Here is a 12,869-nt window from a genome sequence, read left to right on the forward strand (position 1 = left end):
TTCTGAAATTAATTCAGCAGGCTGAAGGTTAAAGATGAGAGTGACCTCCCCTGTTGAGCGAGACGCAAGTCACATGATTTGTAAATGGCAACTTCCACAAAGCATTCTCGGACACTGGCTGGTGATACTCTCCGATAGAAGATCTATGAAAACAGATTTACATACCAATCTTTGACATAATTGAAGGTAAATAGCTAGCCCATGATTCATTTTTACTAGTATTATTTGGTTGTTTTGTCAGAATAATGAACCTGTCCATAATCATTCAATCGAAGTGATGTCAGCTGTGGTGTCACTGTCAGTTTCAAACTATGTCCCGTCACTTTCAATTTCTGAAAACCCTCTCACAAACTGATATCATGATATCACCAGCGGTGATTGATTAGAATAGGCGATCAGTGATCATCTTTCTTATTCCTATTGAAAATAATTCGACACAAACTAGCCAACACAAAAATAAGGGGCAGAGACCCTAATCGTTTTGCTGCCCATTTTCAGTATTAACTGGACATGTAGCTTAGTGCCCGGGGCTAAAATGCAACATTCCTGCTATATTTTGTGGATACTGTATTCATTACCAGTTAGAGTGATTGATATGCTTGATATGATTTGAGTTGACAAAGAGGTAATCAGACAACAGATACTTGAATGACCAGTTTGACAGGTCTTAGTCTGCCTTCAGTTAGCATGAAACATGAAACACTGATAAAGTTGATTAGTTGGAACTACACCAGTTTAATAGTTGTAAACATAGTACGAAAGGAAACATTTGTCGTACATGACACTTTGGATAGGCCAGAGTATAAATTATTTGAACTGGATTGTTACCAGTTAAACAGTGAACCACCAGTTATTGTCAATCCAGTTGTTGTGTGCAGGTGATAGAATCTCAGTTTTCGTTTGCTTGTTTTTTAGATATGTTACAAGAGAAAAATACTGAACTGAAAATTACAATCAAAACTGGCATTTATTCAGAAATATTACATTGTAGACTTGGTGTATGAAATAAGGCCCGTTCGATTGCCCAAGACGAGCTAGATTTCTGATGGACAGTCTATATTTACACCTGGCCAGTTTGATGGTCTGGTAACAAATTTAGATGTTCCATACATCTGAGTACAGAGGTAAAGATAAGCTGCGTATCTGAGTAAATTACGCAAATATTTATGTGAAAACTCAATTCCCATTATGTCTATTGCATTCAAGTATGCTTGAATTTTTGTAACTTTTATCTTTCATGCGTACACACAAAAATGTCAAATCTAAGCTTGTGTACCGGGGAATTAGTTCCTGTCATGTCACCAAACCTACTAGAATTTGGAATAAGCAGACACATGTGCTACAGATGGAGGTTACTGAGGATACATAAAATAACTGAGGTATATTGAGAGGTTCTATTTCAGGACATGAACTTGGCAACTTGCTGTCTTTGTTATCGTTTCTCATATTACAGATCAAATATGAATAACAAAGACATAAACCAACATTTAAACTTTATTATATTTTTTACAATTAATTGACAATGGCAAAATACTCAATTGAGTTTGAGCGAGGTGGGTACAATTTATTTGGTTTCTTAAAGGAAAATTAGGAAACGAAATTGAGATGAACACAAGCGAGTACATAACTCAGTGACCCAAAAGGTTATCTGTATCTCTGTGAGTGAATTCACCATATCTTGGAGTCTGGCCTGGTTAAATCCATTTTGGTTGGTAACATTTTGAAGTTAACAGCCCAGATGTCTGGCTAGGATTTTGGCTTATTTCATACACTGGTAGTCTATATAAGTGTGTATGTGTGTGTGTGCGTGTCTGTGTGCGTGGATGGTGGTCAGGATGTGTGTGTACAAAGACCATCTATATAATGGTCTTTGGTGTGTAGGGGTGACATTTATTGACGTTTTTATGGTGCAAATTGAAATCCAAGTACAGAGTATTATGAATAAGCAATGATATACAAAATTGGGACCATTTTTTTTTATCAGTTTTCAGGTGGAAAATCAACCAAAAACATCTTATTATAAAGTCAAATAAAATGTTTACGTGTTATACCAGATATAATTTAAAAAAAATAGAATTTTGCAGTGAACCGTCGCACATGCTGTTTAATCGATGGCAATAACAGGTACAGTAAGACGATAGGAGAGTTATACTTCCCATGGGGGCACGGTGGGCGAGCTGGCTAAGGCGCAAGGCTAGTGATCCAGCGAGGTTGAGGTGTCGGGATCGAGCCCACCTGTGACCGGGTGTAAAAACCTTGGAGTCAACTTTGTGTGCAGACTCTTTCAGTGTTGTCACAACCCCTAGTATACAGTACACAACTCTGTGCACTTAAAAGAGCCCACGAATCCGTTGGTATTTGACCAGATGGTGGCCATATGAATACGTGCAAACACCTAGTTGCGGGTACAGCAACGTGCAGTGAACATGGACAAAGTACTGTGACTATGTGTCCCAGTCCACCCAGTCCACCCAGCTGTGAATGGGTACCTCGTTAGGATGAGAAAGCCACAATAACTCAGTGCGCCTAGTGGCTGCAAGAGTTGTATACTCCCCAGGGAGTTGAGATTGATAATGCGATGTGCCGTTGAGATTGACATCCAATGATCGAGGGAAAAAATACCAGCGCCTTGAACATGCACTAGTGTGTGTATATGTGCGCTATATAAATATCCTATAATAATAATAAATAATAATGTGCTGATTCCTTCTCATCATGTTCTGAAGGAAATCCTCTCAAACATTTTTAACTGGTTTCCGTGGTAACCAGCCAATAGACCTAATGAATACAAGTTACTGCTCAAAGATCAGGAAGCACATGAATGTATCTTTTGTAAATGATTAGGTAAACTAATTTCAACTGCTTTTGCAGATTTTTATAAATATTTCTCTTTGAAAATCAGTACAATACCTGAACAACGCATGGACTTGTACATGAGTAGGTTTGTTGTGTGGCATATCAGGGGAAGTCTGTTATACAGGAGAGTATTGTCACAGCTTTATTGGTCACACTGCCTGCTTGAGTTTTCATCAGAATAAGGTGTATGAATACAAGTACAGCAGAATTTATACCTTGACCTCATCACTTCCACGATGTTAATTCACTTGGAACTAATTATAGGGGCTTCTGTAAATATGTTTCGATCAATCATAATTGCAAACTGTCGCCGAATAATTCCTTTAATGTAACATTTTGTGACTTCCAACGGTATTTTGAAACATTTAAAATTGTCTGAGACCATTGTAGTACAGGTATTTGGCATATTACAGCTATTTTGTCCAACAATATAACGACAGCAGGGCCATTTGTCCTAATAACTTCTGTATACTTGGCACCTGAATTGTCGGCCTGTCCTCACAAAGACGGCAACGCGTCGTTTTTCATTGGTGTCGCCTAACTATCTAATATAGACACCTCTATATCTTCATAAGCCAACTCTTAAGTGAATGGGCATCCTCAACAGCATCTCCACATTGTCCATTTGATGGGGCGGTGGGGTAGCCTAGTGGTTAAAGCGTTGGCTCGTCATGCCGAAGACCCGGGTTCGATTTCCCACATGGGCACAATGTGTTAATCCCATTTCTGGTGTCCCCCGCCGTGATATTGCTGGAATATTGCTAAAAGCGGCGTAAAACTAAACTCAGTCAGTCAGTCCATTTGATGAAAACTGTACCTTCACCATTGATTTGGAGAATATGCTCCGATGTCGCATCTGAATACAGAAACAAATGAATTCACAACACAAATATACATTATTTACTTGGTATTGTTTTAAAACCAAAACCTTTTTAAAAAGTTTGAAAACGACTATCCAGTACTCAATGGGCATCATTACTCGGTCAAAATATTCATCGCTGAAAGAATGACCTGGTCAGATTCATGTACTTATATAGCCGGAGACAGGACCTCTGTTGGGTAGGGAACCCAAAGTAAATGTTGTGTTAGGGTCGTGTCTCACCTAGTGTTGGGTAGGGAACCCACAGTAAATGTTAGGTTAGGGTCGTGTCTCACCTAGTGTTGGGTAGGGAACCCACAGTAAATGTTGTGTTAGGGTCGTGTCTCACCTAGTGTTGGGTAGGGAACCCACAGTAAATGTTGTGTTAGGGTCGTGTCTCACCTAGTGTTGGGTAGGAAACCCACAGTAAATGTTGTGTTAGGGTCGTGTCTCACCTAGTGTTGGGTAGGGAACCCACAGTAAATGTTGTGTTAGGGTCATGTCTCACCTAGTGTTGGGTAGGGAACCCACAGTAAATGTTGTGTTAGGGTTGTGTCTCACCTAGTGTTGGGTAGGGAACCCACAGTAAATGTTGTGTTAGGGTGGGTGGTCTCACCTAGTGTTGGGTAGGGAACCCACAGTAAATGTTGTGTTAGGGTCGTGTCTCACCTAGTGTTGGGTAGGGAACCCACAGTAAATGTTGTGTTAGGGTCGTGTCTCACTTAGTGTTGGGTAGGGAACCCACAGTAAGTGTTGTGTTAGGGTTGTGTCTCACCTAGTGTTGGGTAGGGAACCCACAGTAAATGTTAGTTTAGGGTCATGTCTCACCTAGTGTTGGGTAGGAAACCCACAGTAAGTGTTGGGTTAGGGTCATGTCTCACCTAGTGTTGGGTAGGGAACCCACAGTAAATGTTGTGTTAGGGCGTGTCTCACCTAGTGTTGGGTAGGGAACCCACAGTAAATGTTAGGTTAGGGTCGTGTCTCACCTAGTGTTGGGTAGGGAACCCACAGTAAATATTAGGTTAGGATTAGGTGTCTCACCTAGTGTTGGGTAGGGAGCCCACCTAGTAGGGTCGTGTCTCACCTAGTGTTGGGTAGGGAACCCACAGTAAATGTTAGTGTTAGGGTTAGGTGTCTCACCTAGTGTTGGGTAGGGAACCCACAGTAAATGTTGTGTTAGCTAGGGTTGTGTCTCACCTAGTGTTGGGTAGGGAACCCACAGTAAATGTTGTGTTAGGGTTGTGTCTCACCTAGTGTTGGGTAGGGAACCCACAGTAAATGTTAGGTTAGGGTTGTGTCTCACCTAGTGTTGGGTAGGGAACCCACAGTAAATGTTGTGTTAGGGTTGTGTCTCACCTAGTGTTGGGTAGGGAACCCACAGTAAATGTTGTGTTAGGGTTGTGTCTCACCTAGTGTTGGGTAGGGAACCCACAGTAAATGTTAGGTTAGGGTCATGTCTCACCTAGTGTTGGGTAGGAAACCCACAGTAAGTGTTAGGGTCATGTCTCACCTAGTGTTGGGTAGGGAACCCACAGTAAATGTTGTGTTAGGGTTGTGTCTCACCTAGTGTTGGGTAGGGAACCCACAGTAAATGTTGTGTTAGTGTTGGTGTTGGGGGAACCCACAGTAAATGTTAGGTTAGGGTTGTGTCTCACCTAGTGTTGGGTAGGGAACCCACAGTAAATGTTGTGTTAGGGTTGTGTCTCACCTAGTGTTGGGTAGGAACCCACAGTAAATGTTGGTTAAACCTGTGTTGGGTAGGGAACCCACAGTAAATGGGTTAGTGTCTCACTAGTAGTGTTGGGTAGGGGGTGTCTCACCTAGTGTTGGGTAGGGAACCCACAGTAAATGTTGTGTTAGGGTCATGTCTCACCTAGTGTTGGGTAGGGAACCCACAGTAAATGTTGTGTTAGGGTTGTGTCTCACCTAGTGTTGGGTAGGGAACCCACAGTAAATGTAAATGTTGTGTTAGGGTCATGTCTCACCTAGTGTTGGGTAGGGAACCCACAGTAAATGTTGTGTTAGGGTCATGTCTCACCTAGTGTTGGGTAGGGAACCCACAGTAAATGTTGTGTTAGGGTTAGTGTCTCACCTAGTGTTGGGTAGGGAACCCACAGTAAATGTTGTGTTAGGGTAAATCATGTCTCACCTAGTGTTGTGTAGGGAACCCACAGTAAATGTTGTGTTAGGGTCATGTCTCACCTAGTGTTGGGTAGGGAACCCACAGTAAATGTTGTGTTAGGGTCGTGTCTCACCTAGTGTTGGGTAGGGAACCCACAGTAAATGTTGTGTTAGGGTCATGTCTCACCTAGTGTTGGGTAGGGAACCCACAGTAAATGTTGTGTTAGGGTTGTGTCTCACTTAGTGTTGGGTAGGGAACCCACAGTAAATGTTAGGTTAGGGTCATGTCTCACTTAGTGTTGGGTAGGGAACCCACAGTAAATGTTGTGTTAGGGTCATGTCTCACCTAGTGTTGGGTAGGGAACCCACAGTAAATGTTAGGTTAGGGTCATGTCTCACTTAGTGTTGGGTAGGGAACCCACAGTAAATGTTGTGTTAGGGTCATGTCTCACCTAGTGTTGGGTAGGGAACCCACAGTAAATGTTGTGTTAGGGTTGTGTCTCACCTAGTGTTGGGTAGGGAACCCACAGTAAATGTTGTGTTAGGGTTGTGTCTCACTTAGTGTTGGGTAGGGAACCCACAGTAAATGTTAGGTTAGGGTCATGTCTCACCTAGTGTTGGGTAGGGAACCCACAGTAAGTGTTGTGTTAGGGTTGTGTCTCACTTAGTGTTGGGTAGCATGTGTATATATTTGCATCTTACGGAAGCGTAGTAGGGCCACGGTGAAAAAAATATTGGTCTCACTGTCTAGTCTTATGGAGGACTTAATATCTCCAGCGTTGGACATACTAGAGATACTAAGTCAGACGTAGGAGATAATGAGAATGAACAAAATTTTCACCGTGGCCCTACTACACTTCCGTAGTATCTGTACAGCATACTGACCATTGAATACTCTTCGCTGCCTTTGTCAGGAAACTGTAGTTCATTGTGCATCATCGTATTTCACTGAACATCATTGTATATACAAGTATATCGTACTACCATGTGGTCTCTTATCTCGTAGTTCATTTCTTTTCCTCGTATATACAGGCATAGCGAACAACGCTTTATAATGGTCCCCGAAATAGATATGATGTTTCTCTCGGTTGAATGTGTTGTGAGACAATACTTTCTCTGTAGTGGTATGCAATGGTAAAGGGGGGTAATCAGTCCAGGTGAATTAGGGGTATATATAGGGGTGTGTGACAGTAGGTCTCCTCTCGTTTATTACCACGGTAGTATCGCTATCATTACGCAGCAGACATGGCTGAAGATTCAACCGCGGAAACACTTGACGCCATTTTGAAAAGGCTCGACAATCAACGAGATTTTGAAGCTGTTTTGGCCAAAAAGATATCTCATTTGAGAGAAGAATTCATCAAGCAGGCTAACGGGTTGAAGACTGATACAGAATATTCATGGTCTCGAGAAGGAAACAGAATTCAGTTTAATGTGTACTCTACGTTTTGGAAGTCTTATTCAAAGCAAGGCTAGCTAAACATGGTGTGAATTGCGATGATACCTCAGAGTATATTGAAGCGGATATAGCTAAACTAGAGAAGAGGAATAAGTTGATTAAAATCGGAGGCTCGGAGACGGTGAGGAACTAAGTTTCTAACGAGTTGACTGATGATACGACGACAAGAATACAGAGAAAGAAGAACGTAGGGCAGTCAAGAAACTCAAATCCAAACAAAATCGGAAGACCCTGTATAAAGCTCGAGCTTCTACCTGTAGACTGAGAGGTGCGCCGTACGTGCAATACCCTCTGCCTGGTAGACCGAGAGGTGCGCCGTACGTGCAATACCTTCTGCCTGGTAGACCCGAGGAGGTCGCCCGTGACGTGCAATACCCTCTGCCTGGTAGACCGAGAGGTGCGCCGTACGTGCAATACCCTCTGCCTGGTAGACCGAGAGGTGCGCCGTACGTGCAATACCTTCTGCCTGTGCCTAGTCCTGTGTGCAGTGTTCCAGTCATGCAGCCCTTTCGTGTCAAAGGTTCCAGACGGGTCTTGTTACCATTTCGGGGAGTTCATGCACAAAGGTCAGAGAGAGTCCCTACCGCAGTCAGCACGAGCATAGCCACGTCAGGAGCCAGCGCTACGTATACAGCCACTGGTGTCTCTTAGACAGGAAGATACAGACTTGTCACTTGAGTGTAACTTTTAAGTACACTTAGACAATGATACGACTGATCATGATGATATTGCTCTCACCCATGAATGTTATGAATATGAACAGGGGTCGGCAGAAATCGTTTAAAGTCTAGTATTTCTTTCTGGCATAGTATTGGTGCTTCACAGTTTGTTATAGACATCATAGACAAAGGATACAAAATTCCTTTTATGTCCAGACCGCTGAAGATGGAGTTACGAGATAACAAGTCGGCCTTTTATCATTCAAAGTTTGTCAGTCAGGCTATTTCAGAGTTACATACGACACACTTAAGTCAGATGCTCCACCCTATTTCGTAATATACCCTATATCGTCTATTCAGTCTTGGGGGGAAAAGCGTCTCATCTTAGATCTGTCTCGAGTGAACAATTATGTTAAATATAAAGTCAGTTAAATATGAAGACTGGAAATCTGCGCTTGAGTACATTAACCTCAATGATAACAGTGGCTCATAAAGTTCGATATACATTCGGCTTATCATCATGTAGACAGTTTCGAGGGTCATACTGATTTTTTAGGTTTTGCATGGGTGAACGCATTGCAAGTGAAACAGTATTTCAAGTTTGTGGTTTTAGCTTTCGGGCTACGTCAGCGCCTTATGTGTTTACAAAGGTTGCACAACAGTTGGTCAAAAAGTGGCGTATCAAGGAAAGAGGCCAGTTACGTTTTTAGACTGCAGTGTCTTGTCAGCAGAGGCCAAGCATAGTACACGTTCTTCTGGTGAGGCGGTGAACGAAGACTTGATCAAGTCTGGATTTGTGCCGAAGGTTGAAAAATTACTGTGGGTTCCCTCTCAGTCTGTACAGTGGTTAGGTTTTCAGATAGATACAAGACAATTGTATTTATCTGTTCCTCAGAGGGTTTGGATAAGCACAGGGGCTTGTAAAGCTAAAAACTGCCATCAAGGTATATACTGTCACTGATGGGGTCTTAGTATACTATATGATGATGGCGTTGGTGGTTGTGGTGGTAATGATGATGGCGGTGGTGGTTGTGGTGGTGATGATGATGGTGGTTGTGATGGTGATGATGATGATGGTGGTGGTGGTTGTGATGATGATGATGGTGGTGGTGATGATGATGGCGTTGGTGGTTGTGATGATGATGATGATGATGATGATGACGGTGGTGATGATGATGATGGCGGTGGTGCTTGTGATGATGATGATGATGGCGTTGGTGGTTGTGATGATGATGATGGTGATGATGATAGTAGTAGTTATAATAATGATTAATACAGCTCATGCAAGTCTAGTTTATATAACAAATCAAGATTACTCTAAAAATAAGTCACTGGGCTCCTTTTTATTATATTTTATTATAATTTAGGAACATTTTTTCTGTAAAATATGTTCATTTCAGCGACTAGATGTAAGTCTATCAGTGCCACAGCTAGTTCTGTTGTTGTAGCCTTGATACGCTAACAACACATCGCCAGCTGTTTCAGATTATAGGTTAAACTGTGGAAAGCAGCAATTCAGTCGGCTGAGATAATTTTGAGAGTTGAACATTGTAATCTCTTTCATTATTATAATCTGTATTCAGACATTTGCTTGTTTTCCCTGGTATCATGGCCTCGAGGTCTAGTTCATACACATAGACAATAACACACAGTGAAAGATATCGGGGTATGTTGCATGACATTAAGTAACCCTGGAAACAATTGCTGGAACTGTGCACACATTAGTGCTGACTTGACTGAGGTGCTTCTGAATAATCATAAAAACAATTCAATGCTTCAAATGAAAGTATTGAAGTCACTTGACAATTATTTGATGTCATGGTTTAAAGTCTCGTGTTAGAACCAAGTGAAATAGAGTGGTGGTTTTACATAGACATTACAACCAGCAAACCCCGGTTAATGTGACTGCCATTGGCTCCAGGTATGTTTAGTCTGTCTCTAGAAAAATCTGTTTGTCATTCCATTCACTGTGCACCTTTTGGAGACAGTTTTTCTGATGTACATAGTGATATATCTACATTTATGATAGTTATAGCAGTGTTCACGAATAGCGTCTGACCCTCTGACAAATCCGGTAGATCCACCAACGGTCCGATAGAAGTCTAGAACCCGCCGGCCCCAGTGTCAGACTGTATATTTCACAATGACTTTCACTGAAGTTGTTATATGTGAGAAGTGACACTTGTTTGTCCTTTATAAATCTTATTATGTTTGTTAAAAATTTCAATGCCAGTTATAAGAAATGTTAAATATGAAATGTGTGTTTTAATTTTATTCTATGGGTCCTGTGAATTTTGAATGGGTCAGACAGACATCTGAAACTTACAGGACCCAATGTCCTGTTACTTTGAAACACCATTCGTGAACACTGGTTATAATATCAGAAGCTGCTGTAGCTAGAAGGCCTATTGAATTGGTGAAAAAATATCAAACAGCTATTTTTGTGTTTCTAGTTTTGTTCAGGTCGTTAGGTAAGAATTACTGCCTTTAATGTTGTGTATTTTTAGATTTAAATGGAAATTTTCTGCTTCCTCATTGTCCATTTTGTCCTTGGTAATCTTGCCAGATGTAAGCATGTCTGTGAATTAATAAGTTAGTATCCATGTTTGTAAATTTGTATCAACATTAGAAATCTATCCACAAGGCTCACTGCAAACATGCCTCGCTGCAAACATGCCTCACTGCAAACATGCCTCGCTGCAAACATGCCTCGCTGCAAACATGCCTCGCTGCAAACATGCCTCGCTGCAAACATGCCTCGCTGCAAACATGCCTCGCTGCAAACATGCCTTGCTGCAAACATGCCTCACTGCAAACATGCCTCGCTAACTTCTTCACTTGCTTTCTATTATGAGCATAAGATTAACTTTCAATACTCAGTTTTGAGCGAGGGGGCTTATATAAGTCTGTCTCACAGTCACCACATTATTTTCCCTACAGTCTAGCCTTCCCAGCAGTGCTAAAGCCCTAAATGAAGCAAGTCAGGTGCTGAATCTCTGGTCTCCCTGGGGCTCCTTTTCAATGTATAATAGGTTTGTTTGTTACAATCAAAATTATATGTATTCAGAGACTAAGCATTAGTCTAGGCTTATATGTGTGATATAAGGTTGAGCTTATCCATTTAGAAAAAGGTCATTTTGACAGAAGGCTCAATGATACTCAGTCGACTAGGGCCATTCATATATGTTGTTGTAAACTTTTTTTTCTCGTTTTTGTAATTTTCTTAAGGTTTCCTCATCGTTCAAGTCTTATAATTGTGAGCTTCCAAATGTGACCAGGGTGGTGGTGTAGACTAGTGGTTATGGCGTTCGCTGGCGTCACGCTGAAGACTGGGGTTTGATGCCTCACATGGGTACAATGTGTGAAGACCATTTCTGGTGTCCCCACCATGATATTGCTGGAATATTGCTAATAGCAGGGTAAAACCTCACTCACTCTCACTCTCACTCTCACTCACTCACTCACTCACTCACTCACTCACTCACTCACTCACTCACTCACTCACTCACTCACTCACTCACTCACTCACTCACTCACTCACTCACTCACTGATGTAACCAATCTATGATAATTATTGGAGGCAGACATCTGCACTCTGTATTGTATTGTATTGTAATATTGTATAGCAGCTTGATATCATCTGTTTATGTTTCATTAACAAGTATGATTGGTCACAGAGATAAATTAAGAGACAATAACAGCCGATTCATATGATTTTCATGTCATTTACATATACTGTGTTTGTGGTGTACTTCACTAATGGTGGACAGTCTGGAACACATGCACGTTGGTACTGTTTCTATTTACCATGGCTGAGGTTGAAAACACAGTAAGTAATGGCTGGAACAGGACTTGTTTGGTTCTCGAAGTTCATTTATTGCATGTTTCAGGAGATCTGTTATTGGACACCAGTCTGTGTGATGCTGGATAGGGTGATCTCACGAGAGAAAAAATGCTTTTAGCTGTCTGATTGAGTGTCGTGTTATTCCCCAAAGCAAACACTACTGGTCAAAAACCTCATGGATATGATACCACGTGCAGTATCGTGAACAGGTGACTGTATGTACTCAGCTGTTTTAAGGCTTGGTGACTGTTTCTACCCGTGATGATCTGGGTTAGAATAGGTCTTCAGCAACCCATGCTTGTCATAAGAGGCGACTAACGGGATCGGTGGTCAGGCTCGTTGACTTTAGCAAGTTGACACATGTCATCCAGTGTTCACGAATCGTGTTTGAAAGGAACAGGACATTGGGTCCCGTAAGTTTCAGATGTCTGTCTGACCCATTGAAAATTCACAGGACCCATAGAATAAAACTAAACACACATTCAGATTTAGCATTTATTATAATTGGCACTGAATTTATAAACAAACATAAGAGTTATAAACAGCAAACAGGTGTCACATGTCCCATATAACATCTTCAGTCAGTCATTGTGAAATATACAGTCAGACACTGGGGCCGATGGGTTGCAGACTTCTATCAGACCGTTGGCAAATCTGCCGGATTTGTCAGATGGTCAGACGCTATTCGTGAACACTGGTCATCTTATCCCAATTGTGTAGAACAATGCTCATCACGTCCAGACTCGATTATATAGCTGGACATATAAACTAACATCACTCACGCACTCACAACTGTGTGTTACTGTACCCTGACTCATGGTTCTGTGGGACCGGGGCTAAGTATGAACACCTGATGTAGAAGATCTCTGGGACCGGGGCTGTACTGTACCTCATATACCGGCCCACTGTTTGTTGTGTATCAACACGTGATGTAGAAGATCTCTGGGATCGGGGCTGTACTGTACCTCATATACCGGCCCACTGTTTGTTGTGTATCAACACCTGATGTAGAAGATCTCACGGACCGGGGCTATACTGTACCTCATAGGCTCATATACCGGCCCACTGTTT

General features: G+C 41.9%; 1 protein-coding gene across 2 annotated transcripts in view; it reads left to right on the plus strand.

Annotated features, from left to right (window-relative positions):
* The window catches only part of LOC124272712 (proton-coupled amino acid transporter 4-like), a 54,940-nt gene that overhangs the window by 1,291 nt on the left and 40,780 nt on the right, over positions 1-12,869 (plus strand). The window contains exon 1 of one of the 2 annotated variants that reach the window (XM_046707898.1): positions 63-186. The exons of the other annotated variant lie outside the window; for it this stretch is intronic. The gene's annotated coding sequence lies outside the window, so the exon portion shown is untranslated. Of the gene's footprint in view, positions 1-62; positions 187-12,869 lie in introns of those variants that run through there. 2 annotated transcript variants of the gene reach the window in all.

The sequence above is a fragment of the Haliotis rubra genome, unplaced genomic scaffold (genome assembly GCF_003918875.1).
Source record: "Haliotis rubra isolate DU_JTF1 unplaced genomic scaffold, ASM391887v1 Scf172, whole genome shotgun sequence".
Classification (NCBI taxonomy): Eukaryota; Metazoa; Mollusca; class Gastropoda; order Lepetellida; family Haliotidae; genus Haliotis; species Haliotis rubra.